We start from the raw sequence: 23510 nt of genomic DNA, 5'->3' as shown, positions 1-23510 counted from the left end.
TAGTCTATTTAGCTTGCAATAATATTATATCTAAAAAAGCAATACACATACCTCAATTAAAAATACTTTAAAAACTGTTAGCCATCATCTGAGCCTTCAGTGAGTCATAATTTTTTTACTTGTGAAGGGTCTTGCCTTGATGCTGACAGATCAGGCTAGCAGTTGCTGAAATTTGAGATGTCTGGCAATTTCTTAAAATAACAATAAATAATAATTGATAGCAAAATATTGATTGATTCCTCTTTCACTTGAACACTTAGAGGCCATTGTAGGGTTATCAACTCATCTAATTTAAATATTATTGTGTCTCAGGGAATAGTGAGGCCCAAGGAAAGAAAGAGAGATGGGGGAACAGTCAAGTCAATGGAGCAGTCAGAACACACACAGCATCTGTGAATCTGGTTTTCATCTCATGTGAGTGGGGTTCATGGCAATCTGAAACAATTACAATAGTAACATCAAAGATCACAGGTCACCATAACAAATATAATAATAATGAAAAAGTTTGAAATACTGGGAAAATTACCAAAGTGTGACAGAGAGATACAATGTGGAAAAATGGCAGTGATAGACTTGCCAGAGACCAGGTTGCCACAAACTTTCAATTTGTAAAGAAAAAACTCAGTATCTGCAAAGTACAGTTAAGTGAAGCACAATAAAATAAGATATACCTGCATATAGAAACTGCCAAACAAATTATGCAAATTCATGATTTTTTTTCTGAGAAAAAGCATACTCACAAGGTCAGATACACTTTTGTGAGAGGAATGACCCTTTTGAAGTCACTGGCATTGACTGGTTTTTGAAGGATGAACTCTATTCACACAGAGTGAGAAGAGAGAGAAAACTCTTCAAATAGAATATTTAAAGTAACATTTTGGGAAGGCAAAATGTACAGGGTATCATTGTGAAACATTGGGTAGATCTACTTTGCTTGAGCAGACAGTTTTACAAGAGAAGAAAATAAACCTGGAAAAATATATAACCATCACAACTAAAATAAGGCAACATAAATAATTAGAGTAATTACATACATTCAATATTTTGAAACAATGCAAGATGATGATAAGTTTAAGTGGCATCATGAGTGAAACATCATAATTAACATGATGTGCACTGAAATTTTCATAAGAGTTTCAGAAAGGAATAGTATTTGAATGGACATAGACACATCCCAGGTTGGTCCAATAGCAGAAGGAACTATTGAGAATTAGATAAGAGATGGGCAAAGCTGTGCCTGCTATTCATTTCTCCCCACAAGCCTTGTGCTGTACCATGATATCCCACTGAATCTGGGCTTTCTGAGGACCCTAGAGCTAAGGTTGCTTCTGATCTCCATGTATTTCCATTCTTTTGAACCCAATTTGGCTACTAGTTACATTATGTTTATATAAACGAAGTGTTTTATGTGAGGATATTAATTAGCTATGTCAGCACTGGACTGCACCCTGCAGGTCTACAAGCCCTGTACTTGCCCAGCTTCAAGACCTGAGAAAGATCCCAGAGTCAGCAACAGAGATAATCAATAGTATAATGATTAGGGTGATCTTACACATCTGAAGCAAAGTCCTGGAGCAACATCCTGCCATGTGTGGGAGCTGGAGGGCAGGACATGATGGCAGTCTTTGCTCCTGGTGGGGAAGAAGAGGTTACCAGTCATAGGGGAGTTGATGTCAGGTTGGCTCATTGGTTATGAGGGTAATCAGCACAGGGTCATGCCTCTCACCACCCCTTGGATAAGCATAGTGGTGAGTTCTGATCTAAATCTGGAACAGTCATTAGCTGGGGCCTGGGGTGAATATGAAGGAAGATCAGTCTTATGAGTTGTGTGTAGGTGAAGCAGGCACCAGTCAAGGAGGAGATGTATAGAGAGAAGCCATCTTGAGTTGCCTGACCATGCAGCCATCATCAGAGGTACATGTTATTTATTGACTGAAAATAAAGAATCATGGAGTAGTGACATCAGAATTCCCATACTCTCTTAAGGTTATAATTGCTTGTTCTCACTGTATGGGCAGAACCCTTGCCCCCAAGTTTCTGTTGAAACTCAGGTTTCAGGGAAGTGTCTTCCAGAATAATGTTCCTTGTATACAGGAGGTGGAACTGGAAATTAAGAGAATGGTTAGGATATCAGAAAACTAGACAAAATGATGACAAAGGGATGGATATCCATTCAGAGGAGAACATGAGAAAAGAGAGGGGAGAATGGCAATCTGATAGGGGACACTTAAAATAACCAACATCAGAAAACAACCTTTGGGAGGACATTTTACTTTTCAACAGGAGGATATTACCAAAAAGGAAATCATAAAGTTGGCTTGGAATGTGTGCCATCATCCTAAATAGTCTTAAGACGTGTGATGTGATATGTCGAGTTCTCTGGTGAGTGGAGTGATTAAGCTGTAATGACAGCTCCACAGGGCACAATGTCAGGAACCAGTCCCGATTGCTTTTCTGTTGAAGAGGGCAGTAGGGTGGAGGTGGTATTCCATTTTCAAGTTCCTTCAATATGCTGGTCCTCAAGCCAGTGCATATGTATCTGGGGCAGCTGAAAAGAAGAAGGATGAAGAAGGGCATTGAAACCCTTTAAAATTGTACTCAAAGAACAAGTGACACTTACTTTTATATGTGACTGACTACAATTTAGTCACTAAATCTAGCTACAAGTCATGCTGGGAAATGTTCCCAGATAAGTACAAGTATCATTTCTACCCAGGAAAGGAGCAGTAGACATTGAATGATAGATAACTGGCAGTCTGGCCCACATCTCCTTTAATAAAGAATCAGTGTAAATCCTCTTATAAACCTGTAGTTTTATGACTCTCAACACTTGTCTCACAGAAAAGAAAAGTGAGTTTCAGAATCAAGAGTAGGCATTTGTGTCCTGCCTTCCTCTGCTCTAACGTCACTTGCTCTCAGTAAGTCAGCTGCTCATTCAGAGGAGAAAATATTTCTCAGATGCCAAAAGCAGAATTGATCTATTGTGAAAGAGTTGAAGTGTGTTCTAAAGAAACTTTAGACACTGCTCAGTCCTCGACACTGAAGGCCTTCAGGATGTTTTGTGATTGTTATAATTATTTTTGGTTCCTTTAAGTTTGTGCTAGAGCATGGGACAGGTAGCTGTATTTCATTTTAAATATATTTGGATGATGCTATTCATTGGGTAAATGTTGGTCGGACTTAATGCATATCAAGATCTGTGTTAGTCCTGATAATTACTTTAGAAGAGAACAAAATATAGATAAAATTGTGATGTGTTACAGACCCCCAGACACTCATAGTACAATGAGAAGATGACAAGTATTTCAACAACCATCATGAACAACTTTACCACACATACACATGCCACATATAGAATATGTTATGTTATACATGCTACAACATGTATGCTACATATTATATTATACTATAGTGTATTATACTATACACTTTACTGTAGAGGTGAGTAATACATTCTTCCCATTTTCCAGGAGATAAATCCTTAGTAATTTGCATTCAAAGGGAAAGTAGAAGAAGAAATGTTTCCACTTGTTTTGGGAAAGAGACAAGGTGTAAATATACTCAATCAATAGGACAAATTATTTGAGGGTACTTCCTTTTTTTATGTGTTCCTCAATACATGTACTTTCTTGCAGAAGTGTACTTGAGCATTTTGATCACTAACATATACATATCATGAAGATGCTGGGTGAAGATAAGTGTTTTAATAGGAAACTCGGTAGCATACTCAACTGGAGAATTCTGCCACTGGCTAGAATGACAGATTCAGTGTAAATGTCTAAGCACAGCACTAAGACGATTTAAGTTTCCCTTTTGTATGTGAAACACTGAGGTCATGCTTCTTACATGCAGCATGCTTGTGGGGTAATTGGAGTAGGTGATCAGGGCAATCACACTACCTGTGGATGGCTGTAGGGGATGGTGGGCACAGAATGCTCTGGAATATGACACGATAGATTACTACTCCTCTTACAATGTGTACCCCCCAAAATAAGCTACTTTTTAGTATTATATATATAATAGTATTATAGATATATATAATATATCTCCTTAGATATTTAGTTTAATTCAATTAAACTTTTGGACAAATTATGCAGTGTTATAGTCTGTCAGAAAACCTGATGTTACAGGTAAATAGAATACAAATTTAACACATTTTAATTCCCTGTGTTGAAAAAATAGAACACTTTAACATGAGAAAATTCACAATTTCAAAATTTTCATATCAATCTTTAAAGGCCATTATCTGCTTTTAGCTTGGGGAAGCAAACAATGAGGGCTTTTGTGATTGAAACAACGTGGTTTCCCATTTTCTCTATGACATATTGTCATTACTCAAATCTAATTTAATCAATCCATCTTATTAGTGTTTTCTGATATTAAAAAGGATATAAAATTACATTTTATTGAATTATAAGTGTGAGTAAAATAGCTATTAATATTTCCTGTGGTTTGATGTCCATGCACCAGAATGCAATTGTACTATTTTATTAAATTCAAAAATGTTTCTGTTTTTGCTGACATTTGGTTTGCACATTCTGTGTCTTGAGTGATGTTCATAAAGTTTTCTTAAGATTTGTTTCTGCCATTGCCACAATACAACACATTTTTATAGTAATACATTCCTTTCGTATTTTAAGACAAAAAGATGTAGTATTTTGGAAATATGGTTATGTTTCTAACAATCCTTCCTATGCTCTGGCAATCAGAGGAAGTCAAATTTTGCATTTTCTAAATGTTTATAAAAGCTTTATAGCTACCACAAATAATTTTAATATGAGGGAACATAAGACAGAATAAAATGATGCTGACAATATAAAAAATAGTATACACATATAATATTTTGATAAAAAGTGCATTTAGACAACATAATAATATTTAATTTTCATAACATTCTGGTGCAGGAATGCTATTATCTACAATTGAAGAGAAGTGAGTCCGAGAGGTCAGTAAACATGTTCAAAGTTGCACAGTTTAGATTTCAGATTCAGAACCACACAGTGAATCTTGTGACTCCAAATCTCTTACTCGTTCTGCTAGACCATGTTACTTCCAGAAATAGATCCAGGCAGCCCAGATCTATCTCCACAGTTTACTTTCTCAAAAGAAATTTCAGGTAGGCCAAATTAAATAAAAAATTGAACATCTATTTTTTTTCTCATATTTAATTCAAGATCAAACTCCCTCTTCTAAATGTGTCTTTATATTTGACCTTCACTTCAAATCCAAGTGCCTTTTTAAATGAGTTTAATTTTATTGTCTCTAGTTTATCTTTTAAACTAAGTAAACAATTTTCAACATCAGCCTCTACTACCAATTGAAACTGGTTAGTAAAAATGACTTTCCTTGTGGTCATATTTTTTAAATTTTGTTTTGATGGGGAGGTATTTATCTATCTATCTATCTATCTATCTATCTATCTATCTATCTATCTATCTATTTATCTATCTATTTATTATTTGTTTCTTTGTTTGTTTAAATGAAGATATTGGGGATTGAACCCAGGATCCTGTGTATACTAAGCATGCACTCTACCACTGAGCTAGAATTTTGTTATAGAATGAAATGTGTCCCTGTATAATTTGTATGCTGAAGTCTAAAACTTGGCTGCCTCAGAATGTGACCTTATATGGAATAAAGCTGTTGAAGGTGTGATTAGTGAACATGAAATCATGGTGGGCTAGTGTGGGTCTGTAACCTAATACGAACGGAGTCCCTGTGAAAAGGGAATATTAGAGCATGGATACACATGGACACAGGGAGAATGCCACGTGGAAATGAAGGTAGACATCAGGGCAATGCTTCTTCACACCAAGGAACGCTAAGGACTGCCAGAAAAGCACCAGAAACTAGGGGAGAAACCCTAGAAGGAATCAGCCCCACTAACACCTAGATCTCAGACTTTTAGCATCCTAATCAATAAATCGCTGCTTAAGCCATCTAGTTTGTGGTATTATACAGGCCTCATCGGTTAATACATAGCCTTTTCTTTTCTTTATCAAATCCAGTATTCTTGTCAGGCTCTTTCATCTTTATTATGTCTCTAAAAAATTTGGATTTATCATCCCCTATAATGCCTAAAATGCTGGTCTTCTTAAGGATCGTCCTTTATATACAGTTTTGGAATAATATCAAAACTGTGGTTTAAACTAGTACTCATTTATATACCAAAATTGCATATGTCTTCTAAAATCAGGCACAGACTACCCAACATATCTAAAACTGAATTCAGTACACTTGGTGCATTTCCCTATCTTCTTATCTCTTCCCCACTCTCTATTGCTGTAAGTCACTCCTTTGACTCAGTTACTCCAGCAAGAATCTTGAATGAAGGTCAATCTATATTTGCCAACTTCATGTCCTACTTTTAAATAGTACATAAGCCCATCAATTCTATCTCCTTAATAATTCTTGAATAAATCCACCTTTTTATAACCCTTTACATTCTCTCCTGGTCAACTTCAGTACTTTCCTAACTAGCCTTTCTGACTTCTGCCTTGTGTACTTCCCCCAACTCATTGCTGTTCTGTTTAAAGACCCATTCTGTTCTGTAAGATATAATACAGTGTATTGTGACTTTTTAATTTTATTTTTCATTTAACTCAGGAATAATTGACAAATAAATTGAAATTGTGATTCTTTTTTTTATTTATTTATTTTTTATTTTTACCAGTGTTCAGCACAATTTTTCAGTTATTCATGGACATATACACACTCATTGTCACATTTTTCTCTCTGTGAGTTATCATAAAATTTTGTGTATATTTCCCTGTGCTATACAGTGTTGTCTATTCTACAATTTTGAAATCCCAGTCTATCCCTTCCCACCCTCCACCTCCCTGGTAACCACAAGTCTGTATTCTCTGTCTGTGAGTCTATTTCTGTCCTTTACTTACGCTTTGTTTTTGTTTGTTTGTTTGTTTTTGTTTAAAGCATTACTGAAGAGAAAGAAAGAGGCTGGAGGAATAACTCTCCCAGACTTCAGACAATACTATAGAGCTACAGTCATCAAGACACATGGTATTGGTACCAAAACAGACATATAGACCAATGGAACAGAATAGAGAGCCCAGAAATGAACCCACAAACTTTTGGTCAACTCATCTTTGACAAAGGAGGCAAGAATATACATTGGAATAACGACAGTCTCTTCAGCAAGTGGTGTTGGGAAAACTGGACAGCAGCATGTAAAACAATGAAGCTAGAACACTCCCTTACACCAAATACAAAAATCAACTCAAAATGGATTAAGGACTTAAACATAAGACAAGATACAATAAACCTCCTAGAGGAAAACATAGGGAAAACATTATCTGACATACATTTAAAAAATTTTCTCCTAGAAGAAATAAAAGCAAGAATAAACAAATGGGACCTAATGAAACTTACAAGCTTCTGCACAGCAAAGGAAACCAAAAATAAAACAAGAAGAAAACCTATGGAATGGGAGAAAATTTTTGCAAGTGAAACCGACAAAGGCTTGATCTCCAGGATATATAAGCAGCTCATATGACTCAATAAGAAAAAAATAAACAACCCAATCCAAAAATGGGCAGAATACCTAGACAAGCAATTCTCGAAGGAAGACATACAAATGATCAATATGCACATGAAAAAATGCTCAATATCGGTAATTATCAGAGAAATGCAAATCAAAACTACAATGAGGTATCACCTCACACCAGTCAGAATGGCCGTCATTCAGAAATTGTGATTCTTAATACACATTAATGAGAATAACAGTTTTTAGATGCAGTTCATTTATGCAAAACATCTTTCTATTTTTAGCATCTAGGTTTCTTTAACCTTAATGCATTTTGATTTCCATTCTTTGTAATGATGAAACATTGCAGATTTAAATAAATTTACATCAGTGTTTTTATTATCTGTTAAGTTTAAAACACCATAAACAAAGCCTCTTTTTTCCCTGTCTACTTCACCTTCAAACCTCCTGCCCCTCCCCGAAAACATGCATACACATACACACACACACACACACACACACACACACACACAGAGTCATCACTCTCTCTTTTTTTCTCAATTGTGTCAGCAACATGCCATGGATATAGCAAACATATTTCTTGGTTGGTCTTTTTGTGAGTCTGAATGAGGTTCTTATGCATCTGTAAGTGATTGATTAAAAAGAAATTTTTGATTTCATAGAAAAAGTGGTAAAATGCTTTGGAAAGTCTTTCAAAATAGCATTTCTAAACTTGAAGTGGAATTTTGACATTTTGGCATTTAACATTTTAAGTTTTATCCATTTATTAAGCAATTTAATGTGTTTTTGTCACCTGGCCTTTTCTGTCTTATTCATATATTTCCAGATGATACAAATTTCTTCCCCAAAGAAAGTTCATAATGGCAAGAATCTTAGTTATATTCTTGATTTTGTGTTCTGTAAGGTTTTATTGAACCATACAATTCTAATAGCATCTTTTTTCTTTTTTGGTGGAAATGGGAGAATAAAAAATCATTTGTATCAGTATAAGTCAAATACTACTTTCTTTCAATAATTAAATATTTTAAGTAAACTGACCTATTAACAGTTTAACTTTTTAATTTTTTCTTGTTCATTTCCCGCCATGAAAATCCCTAATTTTAACACAGTAAGCAAAATTTCCTTGGGTGACTAGATCTTAGAAATTGGAAAATGCATTTGCTCAGGCAATAAGGGCTTTACTATATCAACATATTTCTGCCATGCTTATAAAATCATTAAGCTGACACCTTTGGGAAGATTTTAATTAATTACAAAATGTCAATTAATTGATGGAGTAAAATGAAAAAAGGTAACATGGAACAGATTTAGCAGTATACGAAAGAGTTGGATATCTTCAGTCTATGCTTGATAGAAAGTTCTAATTTCCCTATCTTGAGAACAAAGGACACTGGACTTAGACATCTGTTTCCAATTTTGCTGTTAAGGAGATTTGGGCCCAGGTAGGTCACTTAACTGATGGACATCTCTTTTCTCATAAATGAAAGGACAGGATCAGTGTAGGTAATTTCTAAAATTCTTTCCAGCTCTAATACTTTATTTTTTTTGTCAAAATCTATCAGCCTTAGTGATACATGTTGTCAAAGACTAGAGATATAGAGAATGATGATGATGATAATGATGATTTTGATAATGTCTAATATTATTGAGTGTTATATGCCTGCATTTGATTCCCTAATTTTTCTAATAGGGGAATATTACTGCCTTCCATTTTATTAATGAGAAAATTGAGGAAAAGATAATTTAACTAATATGACCAATATCATAAAGCCCTATGCCAAAGTCAATTATTTCAAATATTAAGCTTTATGGAAAGAATATTATCAGTGTTCATCAGTATCCTTTCTGTGCACCAGCAAGACTACATTATTTATCCACTTGAAGATCATTAAGTTCATGTGATTAGCTTTGTCCAATGGCCATGAGTCAAATTTACATGTATAAGTTTTGGCACAAAGCATGGAAAAACCAGCAATGGCTCTGCAGGTGCCTCTTTTTCTGAGATGCCCATCAGGAGGCAGTAAGCTCCATATGATGTTGCTTCAAGATGGTGGTACTTTCCTTGTATTCTGAATCACTGAGTTGCTGGTTGTGGGACAGTTCATCTTGCTTCTTATCTGGATACAGACTTTGCTAGAGTAAATTCTAAATCTTTGTTGTTTAATCCACTGAAATTTGGATTAAATCCACACACACACATATATGAGGACATTTAGCCTATATACAAAATCAGGACATTTTCATCTTCAATGAAAGTTAAGGGCATGAAGCTTTGAAAGTTTTCCATGTTATCAATTATACCAGTATTTCCTGATATAATCAGCCACCTGGTAGTTAGCATTGGCTACCATGAAAACATTCTTAAGCATGAATCATTCTCTCCTGCTAGATTATCTCCTTTTTTCTCACTTCTATCTCTCTTGAAACCTCTTATTCCTTGCTCCCAACTTCTTTTTTCAGTAAATACATACCTTAACAACTCCTCTTTTTTTTTTTTTGAAATACTCTTTCTTTCAAGATTGAGAAATAATATGAAATATTTGATTTTCAATACTGACGTTTAATAGCAGTGTGATCTCATCGAAGTTATGTCTCAGTCAGGTTCAATCTGAAAATGAAAACAAATATGAGTATTATGTGAAAAGGGGTTAGATATGTGATAGCACTTCCCCAAATTGTGTGTATTGCTGGGGTCATAAATTTCTAAAAGGGAGAATTGGAGGCTCATGGAAAAGACAATAACCAACCCTTTGAAGTAAAGCAGTTTGGGCTGCCCAAGTGGGTCTGCAAAGGAGACCTGGTGCAAAAGATTATGGAAAGCTGCTGTCTCCACATATCTGTTGGGTCTCAGTGGCTCTTGGTCAGCAAGATTTTCATTTGGGAAGATGATGTGGGTGTGGAGACAAAGACAGCAAGAACTAGCTAGAATCCACATATATCTCTTTGTTACTCGTACCTCTAAATTAACAGATTTCAGATGAGCTGCTTTATTTTCCCCTTCCAAAATTTGTAAAAAGAATTTCTTATTTGGGCCAGTTAACAAACTATCATACATGATAGGGGTTTCTTGTAAAGTATTCTAGCTTAGCCCAGATGACAGTATAAAAAAATTGCTGCAAGTCAATTAATTTTCCTGTCCTTTAATTTCTTTATTTCTAAAATGTTTGATTTTGCTTCAGCAACTCAGTGTCATAGTTGTTGGAATCACATGTGAATATACACTGAAAATTACAATAATGATAAAAATTATTGTTGTTTCAAAGTAATTGTGACAACATATTTTAAAATGATTTGCCTAAACACATCAATCTGTGAAAATAAATATTTAATACATTTTAAAAATAGAAGCCTCTTGAAACAGTGTGGGCTTAACTTGTCTTGTGTATATCTGCTTGTTCTATAGTCTATGATTGTAGATTTCAAATTTTTACACTGCAGTATGCACAATTTACATAAAAACTTCAATAATCATGTTAACTAAATCCTTATTTGTGACTTATAAGATAATACATTATTAATTTAATGTTCATGACACATACAGGCAAAGAGGTGGATAGCTTACAAATTCTATTACATGGAATTCTGAAGTTCTTGTACTACCAAGAAAATTATAAATATAGATTTGAATTTTATGTAACTGCTGCTCTGATAAAATTAGTTGGAAGGAAATTCAGTGCTTTGAGTTTTTAATAGTTATGATATTTAATACTTATTTACTTCAATTTTAGCTAATGAACAGTGGAGACCAACACACATTTAAGCTGGTAATTTCTACTTCTGGCCAGAAACACATAGGAACTGTGTATAAATAAATGCAAATGCCATTAATGTATAGATTTTTAAAGTTCTACTATATTTTTCTTGGAAATGAAGAGAACTTTCAAAATTATCTTTCTTAATCCTATCATTTGATAGATAAAAAAAGAAAATTACCCAGATAAAGTAAGAAAAATTATATAGATCATAAATAAACTTTTTGTATATGTTACTGAACTTTTCATGTGCCTGCTTTATTTTATTATTGCTTTTTGTAATACAACTGACTACTTACACCAACCACCAATTGGTATATATATTACCAATTGTGCACATATTTCTATGATTCAGTCATACAAATGTTGATTATGGTTTGTTCCAAATTCATTTGGATTTGCAAACCTAATCATAACTAAAACAACTGAGGAATTAGAAACTCATTTTAAACAAAAATCAAAGGAGACCTTGCAAGATACTATCCCAATCAAATCTATGGCCCTATTGCAGAAAACAGATTTTAACAAATCTGGGCTAGGCCTTGTTATGTACATGGTATATAGACTGAGGTTCAAACCACAGTGCCTGATGTTGGGAGTATGTGGTCTTATTAAGATAGTGAAAGACATGTAGTCAGTAGTTACAAAGCAGTGGAAGTATTTGACAATGACTGTTTCATAGGAGAGGCAGTGAAGAATTCATTTCTGTGTTTTCATCAGAGACATAGAGTTCAAAACAATGACTTTGGTCCTAAACTTAGGAGATTTTATACTACAATAAATAGTAGTAAGGAGGATGTGTGGATACATTGTGTTGTGCATGTGGGGGCACACACACACATGCCTGTTGTGGGCAAAGGTATGTGTTATTGGCAGGGTTAGCTCATTTAGCCAATACTAAAAACAAGGGGTGGGACATAGATCCCAAGTGACTTTGTGATTTTTACTATTAATAATTCTAAAGAAAAACACTGGCAAAATAAGTAAAAATTACAGAGTTTTTCTAGTTTTTAAATCCAAAATCTGTTTATTTTTTCAAGCTACTGTTATTCTTAGTGAAGGGGAATAACAGTTCCTGCCTTTTACAGTGAAGGAATAAAGAGTATTCATGATGTGACTTTTCATTAAAATATGAAATTTTCCATCCTAAGGTCCTCAAAAATGAGTTATTCTACCCTGATCAGAAATGGTCCTCTGGGCATTGGCTCATATGGGATAATTTAATGGAATTTCACATTCTGTAATTGAGACTATATGTACATCTAATGATGCCAAGCATATTTTAAAAACCCCTCAATGCTGAAGTTTCAGTCTCCTGCCATGATTGTTCATACCTCTCAGTTGATTAGTAATTCTAAATGACAATGCAAATCAAAGTGAATTTTCATATTGTGTTTACACCATTAGTGAAAATCTAATTAAATATCTAATAATTAATGCAACTCCTTCCAGGAGAGTTAATACATTAGAGAATGTCAATGGGGAATATCCAGTGGGAATATTACCTTCATTGTTGTGTTTCATATTGTGAATTGAGTGAATTATAGTGTATATTATATTTTATATGCATATTTTTTAAAAACTGTGTGGGCAAGACAATCCAGTTCTTGGTACAGTAATGTAACTTTCTTTTAGTTGGACATTATTATATTGATGTCTTACACCAGGTCACCCAGTCAGCTAGCCAGTAAACATTTAGAGAGTGCCTAATACGTGACCAGCACTGTGTTAAATGTTAGTGATATAGAAAGTGTTAATATAGAGACCTTTTTCTCAAAAGGATCTTTTCTTAAATTACTAACCATTATAATTAACTTAAGCTTCTAATTTTCAGTGGGGAACTTTTGAGTGGAATTCAGAGAAGGTTATGGTGTGTATTAGAATATCCTTTGGCATTCTATTTCCACATGAGGAGTATTTATCTTCTCCTACTTTTGGGCTTGAACTTGTAACTTGCTTTGGCCCGTAGGCTATCAGCAGATATGATGTGATGCAAGCCAAGGCTTGAAATGTGCTTATGCACTGGGCTTTCTGTCTTGTACTCTACCTCTACCATGAGGACATGCTGAGTAGACTGATTGGCCTCAAACAATTCAAAGGCACTTAAGATTAGACCTGAACTGAACCCATGTCCTGGAACTAAACCTAAGTGAGGGCATTAGAGTTCTCAGCAGAGCTGGCCCAGTGGGTCAGCAGTTTGAGGTAGAACCCCAGATGAACAATTAGTCAGTGCATAAGAATACTTAGCTTTATAAGCCTCTAAGCTTTGGGATGTTTTGTTGCAGACCCATAGCTGACAGACACAAATGAATATGTGGTTTATAGTGATTGCAATAACAGATCTGTTTTTCTTTTTAGATCTTGTATTTAAAAATATTTACAAGAGTATAAATATGTGTTCTCTTTTTTAAGGAAACAGAGGCTTCATCATTATTTAACTATAATTTAAGAACCAAGCAACAAAGGCAGAAACAGTGAAAACATCAATGGTGTAAATGTAATAATATGAATGATTCTATTCTGCCAAATGTATCCATGACAATTTCTTAAGTGATCATCAAAGTATAGGCAAATTATTCTCCTCGGAAGGCCCTGTAAGCTCCCTGTGTAGTTAACCAGTTTACATAAACATGGAAGACAGTGATGGAGTTGCTTCTTGATTTTAAAAAAAAGTTGTGTCAGCGTGTTTAGGTAATTTTTTAGAGTTGTGTTTGTGTTTCATCTGAGTTGGCACAAAAATGACAAATAGGCAACATAAATATAAAAATTCAAGGCCACTAAGAGAAAGAAATATGTGCTAGACTTAAAGCCATTAATATGCAATTGTTAACTCCTTAAAATAAAGCACACTCTTATTTTATATTATACACCTCTAGTCCTTAGAGCTATGTCTTTCATGATGTTGGTATATCATGTATGAGCAATAAATAGTATTATGTGACTCAAACAATGATCACACATAAATATATTACTAATGAAAAGTTAAATGTTTAGGGACCTTTGTATTGTTAGTCCTTGTATAAGTTACTAAATTTACTAAAACAACCTTTTCATGTACATATGTACATTAATAATAGAAAGTCATCTGGCATAAATTAACTGTATTTTCAGTGATTATAGTCACACCTCAAATCTCTGGAAGCAGTTATTTGGTACACTTTGACATGGACCTTTTAAAAACTAGATTAAATTATTAGTAACTGTAAAATCTCTGACAAGAAAATGCTTCTTTCAGGACGTTATATATAAATATAAAATTGAAAGAAGGACGTACCCTCCTGTGAGAAAAGCAAATGTAAATAGTTTGTGTGGATTAGGTGAAGCAAGGCCCTAGCGTTCACTCTACATACTTTTATAGTGGGCGTTTTTTCACCGTGACTCTTTCACCTCAGGTTGACTAAATGTGACTTGTTCACAACTCAAAATTTAAATAGTTTGAGCTCATGTACGCCTTATGAAAAAAGTGAGATTCAACATTGCATATTTAACTCTTAAAGTGTAAACTGTCTCATATTTACTATCACACAAAATAACAGAACAAAAATAGGTAAATACAGTAGAAAAATATAAATCTGTAGGCAAAATTGACCTGTAAAAATAAATGGGATTATTCCAACAATGCAAATTAGTTTGCCTGTATACAATAAATTAATGTAGTATGGCACATTAATAGATTACAAAACTACAAGGGGAAAAGAAATTGATCATTTCAGAAGATGCAGAGAAAATACGTGATTAAAGTCCAATACTGGTCCTAATAAAAAGCTCTTAGAAAACAAGAAATGAAAGAACTTCTTTATTCTGACAAAGAATACCAGAAAAAAAAAAAAAAAAACAAAGTAAACTATTGTGATGAATACAAAAAAGGTAAAAACATTAACTTCAAAATTAGAAACAAGTTAACAATAACCTCTATGACCTCTTCCATTCATCATTGTAAGGGAGGTACTTAAGACCTTAGTAAGAAACAGAATCAAGTGTATTATTTACTAGAATCTGAATGAAATAATCTAAACTGTTTATGTTAAAAAAAAACCAAAAAGATAGGTATAAAAAGAGTAGTTTTCAGAGACTAATTATCAGGTGTATTTCTATGCCTAAAAACAAAATGTTAGAAATGCAATAAACAGATACAATTTTAACCACAGAAAAATATGAAGAAAAGAAATTCACCAAATAAAAGTCTTGCATGCCATCCAAAAAAAAAAATATGACTGTGTGGAAATGCATTAAAGATACAAAAGTAACTGGATAAATATAGCTTCTTCATGAATATGGAAAGCCAATATCTTAACCATATAAAATCTTACCAAAGTGATTCAGATTTAATCTCTATGATTAAATTCTGGCAGAGGTTTGAATGGTACTCAACAAACTTACTCTAAAATTTATATGGAAAAAGACACAGCCAATAATAGTCAAGTTATTCTTGAAGAAAATTAGATGAGTGTAAATTCCAGCCATAAATATTATCCAGTAACACTTAGCAGAAAAGATAGAAAAACACACAAATGTGAAACTTTAAGTTTAAACTTTAAACTTTAAGTACAAGAGATGTGGTGTTGGGGCAAGGAATAGCGACTTTATTTGGAAAGCTGGCAGACCGAGAGGATGGCTGACTAATGTCTTGGAGAACCATCCAGATCCAGTCACAATACAGGCTTCTTTTATACAAAACAAAAACAAAAACAGAAAACAAAAAACAAACAACAAAAACAAGGGAGGGTGTATGGTTGGTTGTTGCAAACTTCTTGCTGTAGAAATTCTTTGTTCTTGCAGCTGTCCATGTGGGTCAGTTCATGGTGTCCCTGTAAACCTCCAACAAACAAGTGTTATTCTCTATTCTGCAGCTTCTTATCTTTATGTGAGTGCAGAGCTAGCAAGACTAAGCCTAGGAAACAGGGCACAGTGGTCAAAACTAAAGGAACAGATCTAATATAGAGTCAGATTTGTTCTCCTCTATTACATTAACTTCAGAAAATTATAATATCCTTATAAATTAAAGGTGTACACACACGAACTCCAGCAATTATTTTCCTAAGTTACCTTCAACCTTCTGCATGTGTTCTGTGTTCACCAAGATAAATATACAAGTATGTTCATAACATCATTGCTTATAGTAATCAAACATTGTAAATAACTCAAATATCCACTTTTTGGAAAATGGATTAATGGAGTAATTTCTAAGTTGCATTCTAAAAATTTCAGTTTTATAAAAACTAATAATTCTAAATATAAAAATTGTAGTAAAGTGAATGTTTCAGGGGAAATTGAACAAAAATATAACATTTAATAAATATAAATGGCAACTTAAACTAAATGATATCATTTTATTGATATATATGTGTGTTCAAGAAGTTATAAAGAAAAGCAGGAGAATGCATTTTAAAATCTCAGGATACCTCCATAGTGAAGAAAGAGAGGTAAATAGGATAAAAATAAAAGCACATTAGGGGCTTTAATAATAAAGTACATGCTTTAGTTAATTTCAAAAAGAAGGTTCATAAATTTCAGTTAGCCAGACAATTATCCACTTTTGTTGTTTAAATTTTATCTTACTTATTTTTGTGAAAATAGTACAACTTTAGCCTTATGAAATTTGTGGACACTTCCTTTCTGACTTACTACATAGTTACTTTTTGTCATTTTTATATGTACCTTTAAAAATATATATTCTGTGAGGTGTACAAATTGTTAGACAAAAGTTGGAAACTCTATAAGAAAATCCTCTCTATACTTTTTTTGTCTAATTAATCTAGAAAGTTTCAAGGGATTTGTTTGTTTTTATTACTGTAAATCCTCTCACTTTAATTTTGAGTTTCTCAATATCCCGATATTCTTTTTTATCAGTCTACCCTATATCTACATATATGAGAGGACCAAGACCCTGATGCCACAATCATTCTTCCCAGAGGAAGCACATGTCCTGGGATTTATAGGACCCAGCAGCATATATAAATATATATTTATCTACACTGGCACATTATAATCACTCATAATTACCTTTGGACTCACTTTTGGTGTTGAATACTCTATATGTCTGGACAAGGGTACAATGGTATTTATCCACTATTACAGTACCACACACAATTGTTTCACTGCCCTAAAAATCCTCTGTGCTTTACTTAATCAATCTTCCCTTTCTCATAACACTTAGCAATTTTTCATCTTTTTATTATCTCCATAGTATTGTTTTTTCCAGAATATCATGAGGTTGGAACCATATAATACATAGCCTTTGTAGATTGGCCTCTTTCACTTATCATTATACATTTAGGGATCTATATTATCTTTCTATGGCTTAATAGCTCATTTCTTTTCAGCACTGAATAATAATCCATTTCTGATTGTAATATGGTTTATCTATTCTCCTACTGAAGGATATTTTTGTTGCTTCCATGTTTTGATAATTACAAACAAACCTGATGTAAATATCCTTGTGTAGGTTTTCATGTGGACATAGTTTTCAGCTCCTTTATGTAAACTGCGAAGAGTTGACTTGAAGGATTTTATGGTAAGAGCACATTTAGTTTTGTAAGAAACTGCCAAACTATCTTCCAAACTGTTTTAATCATTTTGTATTTCCATCAGCAATAAATAAGAGTTCCTGTTGCTCTACATCTTGGCAGGATGTTTGGTGTTGTCAGTGTTCTAGATTTGGTTAGTCTAATAGGTATGTAGTAGTAACTTCTTGTTTTAATTTGTAGTTTCCTAATGACATATAATGCTGAACATATTTTCATATGTTTGCTTGCTATCTGTTATCTTCTTTGGTGAGGTGTCTGCTCAGGTAAATTGCTCATTTTTTAAATCAGGTTGTTTAATGTTCTATTGTTGAGCTTTTTAGAATTCTTTGTATATTTTGGCTAATAGTCTTTTATCAGATATATTTTTTGCAAATACATCCTCCCAATCTGTGGCATGTCTTATCATCCTTTTGACAATGTCTTTTGCAAAGAAAACAAATTGTAATTTTTTTAAAAGTTCAGCTTTGAAATTATTCCTTTCGTTGATCATGCCTTTGGTGCTTTATCAAAAAGAAAAGTGAACAAAGTCAAAATATGGACTAGATAATCCTTTAAATAACAGAACCAAATTTCCAAAGATGGAGCAAAATACCATAATGTACCTATAATATAAAAACCAGTTAAAATGACTAGTTTCTTGATATAAAGTAGAAAATACATAAAAATATATAATTAGAAAAAATTTAACTACAGAATAATAACTATCAGGAAAAAACAACAAACAGGTTGTTTTTTATATAATACTGGCAAAACTGGATTAAAGAAGACAGCTTCTTGAAATTTATGTTTTGTAGAAAAGTCATCCTGAATTTTATATTCTAGAAATAGCCAAAATATTATACAAGTATGAAATAAATGAAGTTATCTTCAGTGATATAAAGAATGAGGGGTTTAATGCCTGAAAAACACATCTGAAGGAAAAACAAAAGAAAGTCACACAAAAAAATGAAAATAAATGAACAAAGTTTTATGTGGAAAACAAAATAGACAGTCATAAATAAATTAGTCAATAATACATATGGATAAGCCTAAATTGAGTCAATTTTCCTATTAAAAGACATTAAAATGCATAGATTCTCAGATATTTGGGGGGAATCTCTATGATATTTGCAAGAGGAACACTTAAACATGCTACAAAAATTATTGAAAATAAAATATGGAAAAAGAAACACCAGAAAGAAATACCTATTACTATAAAAAGTAGTTATATCAGTTTTAGATTTAAGCAACATAAAAGAGCAAGGGTAAATATATTGGAAATGTCATGTTTTATTTCTCAGTTTGGGTGGTAGAGTAATGGATATATATTTTATAATCATAACCTGTATGTATCAAATGTTTCATAATTTAGAAATGCAAATAAAAAAATATAATCAAATCTTACTGTAATGTAACAAATAATTAAACATTTTTTTGCATGTAATTCCTGGGTATTAGTTATGTGTGTGTATGTTATATATATGAATGTTTTTGTCCTAGAATCAAATTATGCACACAATTTTGCTCTATGAACATTAGACATTCTATATTGAGAATCCCTTATGGTTTTAAAAGACTTTAAATATAATTAATAACAAAGTAAATTTTTATTTGTGAAAACCATAAGAAATATAATTACTCAGCTTTACTGATGCTGTTACATTGTTTTTAATGCTTCACACTGGCATTTTTCTATTAAAATAACCATTCTAATATCTCTTTATTTATGCATTTGAAACGACTTTAACTTTGTAAATAAATTCTCAAAAATCTTTAGTGAATAATATAGGTTATGAAATTTAGAGACAGAAAAAATATTACTCACAAGCCCATAATTAACTAAATTTAATCTTTGATATAGAGACTTCCAGAACGGAATCATTAAAAATATACTCAATATTGTAATCATAAATTTTGCACAGAAATTTTAAAATGTTTTACATATCCAAGAAGTCATTAACTCTGTTTTCCTTTTCTTCTTTTTCCCCACTACTTATACCTGATATGGATCAGTCTTGAAGGGATCATCAAGAGGACATGACTGCTGGAATGTGTTTCACTTGCCTTCTCTGAAGAAGCCCCACCAAGTACTCAGGCTTGTGACAGTAATGTGCTTGTTGCCAAGACTATCCGGACAGTATTTTAAGGCTTCTATATAAACTTTTAAGATTCTGGTGGGGTTGCAAGGAGACTCTTGTGGCTGCTCAAGACAAGTCTCATAAGTAAGTTATCTTGCTGATAAGACCTGCCACCCACTAAACTGCAGTGCTCTGCTTCTTCCTATGGTCTCTCCTTCCCCTCTGTGTTGGACCAGTTCGTGGATCATCAAGCAGACTGGGCTGAAGTACATCCTCCAGCAATTCTCTCTGTCAAGATGTCTGGGTGTAAATTTTTTGGCATCCTTTTTATTGCTAGAAGTGTATTTGGTTATTATTCTCACAACTGCTAATTTGTCCAGATGCATAGTTTTAAGCTTAGAGTGATTTATCTTCCATTCATCATGATGAAAATGTCTCTCCTTACAGAGATTCATTATCACGGTGGCCCAGTTTTTTTTTTATTTCAATTCGAAATTATATAGGCAGAGGTATCTTTTCATCAATTGTGACATCAATGTTTTGAACAATTTTAATATACATGCTGTTTACTGAAATAAAATTGTATAACATAAGAGTTGTGGGTTAAGTTTTATTTGGGGCTAAATGAGGACTATAATCTAGGAGACAGCACCTCAGGTGGCTCTGAGGAACTTTTCTGAAGAGGCAGGGGGAAACTCAGTATTATATATGTAATTTTAGTGAAGGGGAGTATGTGCAGTCAAACACACATTGAGTTCTTTTGCCAGTTATGAGGAGCAGACATCACTGTTAATGAATTTAGTGCTCTTCTAGATATAAGGAGATGCAAGAATTGGGGCTCATAAAATTTTCTCCTGAAAACATCTATCTGAATCTCTATTTTGTCAGTTTTCCCACAGCACAAAGTGCCCCATTCCTAATCTCCACCGTGAACTTTCAGGGAGTGTTGGAGGTCAGCGGCTACAGTGGCTCGTGATTGGTTACAGTACCAAGCAGAGGTAGATGGCAAATGGTATAAATGATTATTCTCCTTAACATTTTTATTTGAATTATTTTGATTACTTTTTTCTCCATTATAATTTTATATTTTACTTGAAAATATAAAGACTTATGATTGATAAAAATTCACTGTTAAATCTTTTATTTGTAAATATTAGAAAAGAAAGTTATTTTTGCTATCTCAACTTTTTTATACATTTTCTTTTAATTGTATCTGTGTTATTAACCATATAATAATCAATAATGCAAATTGATATAAAGTAACATGCATTTACAAAATCAAACAAGTTAGACTGAAATATCATTTTAAGAATTATTTTTATTTATTGGCATTTATTTTGAAATATTTTCAAAATAGACGTGATCCTCACTTTGTCCACCTGTAGATTCAATACCCTTTAACATAGCATTTATATAATCTTGTCTTACGTCTTACATTTTAAAAAATGTATCCTTTTCTTAGTACTTACTATTATTTTTTTAGGATAAATATATAGTTACCATTCCTTCTGATTCTTTGAATGTCTTAGTATTACTTTGGCTTAACTACAAACATAACAACCTTAGTTGTAACACAATTATAGAATTATAATATTTTCCTCAAATCTTTATAGCTATTTCCATAATATATTGTGGCTAGTCAGTCTTTAATAGAAGAAGACAAGGCTATTCTTTGTTTTCTCTAGAGAAGTAATTTTGTTTATATTTTTTTCTGGTCCACTTTTAAATTTAACATTTTGAAATAGATATAGATAAATATCTATTTTGCATTATAATTAAGCTTTAAACATGGTATATTCTTTTACTTATGTTGATATGCCTATTTCCCTGCCCTGGGAACAGATCTGGGTATCCAACAGTTTGGCACATTTTCTTGGTTGTTCTCTGATTGCTAAGAGTCAGGTCATACCCATACTTTAGCAACTGCACTGGATGACTGAATTTCTAATGTTATTTCCTTCTTTTGAGCTGCAGTTTCATTAAATTTATGTATTATTTATTGTAGAAGCAAATAAAAGCTTATATTTATAGGTAAATGGCATAAGTTTTAGTGGAATGTAGAGGTCACAATACACATGTTTAGTTGATATAGATCTTTACTCTAAATAATGATGAAATTTTTTGATGTTAAGTTGCCTTCCTGCTTTCCTTCCCTCTTCTTTTCTTTCTTTTTGATTGGTATTTTTTGCTCTAAAGTTTATTTTTTTGGCAAAATCTTATTTGAATTGATACAGAGATGAAGGATACACACACACACATAAATGTCTATATAAACTCTACTAAATAAATAATCATAAAATCCCTGTTTCTCAAATCAATTCAAAATATTTTAAGAATGCTGCTTTCCTTGAATTAAACTTAATTCTTCTCCTCACTTATTTATTAAGCAGCATTCCTTTGTCATGCAGTGACTATAGCCTTGTTCTTCCTGTAAGTAATTGTGTTTTATAAATTTTTAAGCAACCAGAGTGATTTCAGAATTTGTTAAAGATTTACAAAAAATTGACATGATCTTAACCACATGCTGCTATTGCCAATATGCCCTTTAGAGTGATGTTTTTACTAAAAGCAATGTCTGACTCCTTCACATTCCTACAATAATGGCCTTATTATTATACTACAAAAGATGACATCTTCAAACAAAAAATGTCTAACTCTTTAACAATATTCCATGAATTCACTTATTACACAATATTAACAGACTGCTTAAAGAATGAATCAAAACCATATAAGATATTATTTCTCATGTATTGGAAAAAAATTATACAATGAAGTAAATTAAATCTAGTAGTGTTAAAACATTCTAAGCCTTTCTAATGATAAAAACTTTAAACGTAAAATATTCTACTTCAAAAATGCTTTCAGAGATGTTATAAATGGTGAGAGGATGTATATATCATATATAGTTTTCTGTTTATGAATTTGATTATATTATAGCAATGGAACAGTGTAATATTAAAATTAAAAAAATGCATATCAATTGAAGATATAAATTAACCTCAAATTTGGGTTGTAAATAATTTTATATTTAACTTTCAGTTTCCTTTATGTGTTTTTATATAATTTCAGGAAAATAATTATCATATATAAATGTACACATCTGAGTCTTTATCTAATATGTCTCAATCTCAAGAGTTCTAAAACCCCTCAATTTCCTTCTTTCCTTCCTTCCTCTTTCCTTCTTTCCTTTCTTCTTTTCTCCCTTCTTTCCTATTCCTTTATTGGTAATTTGGGGTATAAAAGTTAATTGTTGGCAATATTTTATCAGAACTTTTAATGTGAATGAAGGATGAGAGATATATACATATATACACACACACATATATAGTGATGATCCAACTTGGAATAAATATTCCCATATTTCTATGAAAAATTATGAATGCATTTAACTATAGTATGTTATTCCTTAACATTTTTCATAATATACAGTATATGTACTTACAACTTTATACTGTGAACTTAATTGTTTAATATCTACCTTCATGCATGGAAGAGTTTTTATGTTATTATAACTTATACTTTAATAATGTGATAAAGGAGAATGACATGGTGTTAAGAAATTATGTTAATGTAATGGGCTTTATGAATTCACAAATTAGCTGAGCACTGAGAGTGATTGGAATTAGATAGGCAAATCTCTTGAGGGGAGTAGGGCATTGATGTGTAAAAG

General features: G+C 32.6%; 1 long non-coding RNA gene across 1 annotated transcript in view; it reads right to left on the bottom strand.

Moving 5' to 3' along the window:
- The window catches only part of LOC141575057 (uncharacterized), a 56716-nt gene that overhangs the window by 9579 nt on the left and 23627 nt on the right, over positions 1-23510 (bottom strand). The window contains exon 2 of the long non-coding RNA XR_012502336.1: positions 10063-10112. This is a non-coding gene — a long non-coding RNA (uncharacterized LOC141575057). The remainder of the gene's footprint in view (positions 1-10062; positions 10113-23510) is intronic.

Source organism: Camelus bactrianus, chromosome 25 (genome assembly GCF_048773025.1).
Source record: "Camelus bactrianus isolate YW-2024 breed Bactrian camel chromosome 25, ASM4877302v1, whole genome shotgun sequence".
Taxonomy (NCBI): domain Eukaryota; kingdom Metazoa; phylum Chordata; class Mammalia; order Artiodactyla; family Camelidae; genus Camelus; species Camelus bactrianus.
This window is presented reverse-complemented; position numbering and strand designations above follow the sequence as displayed.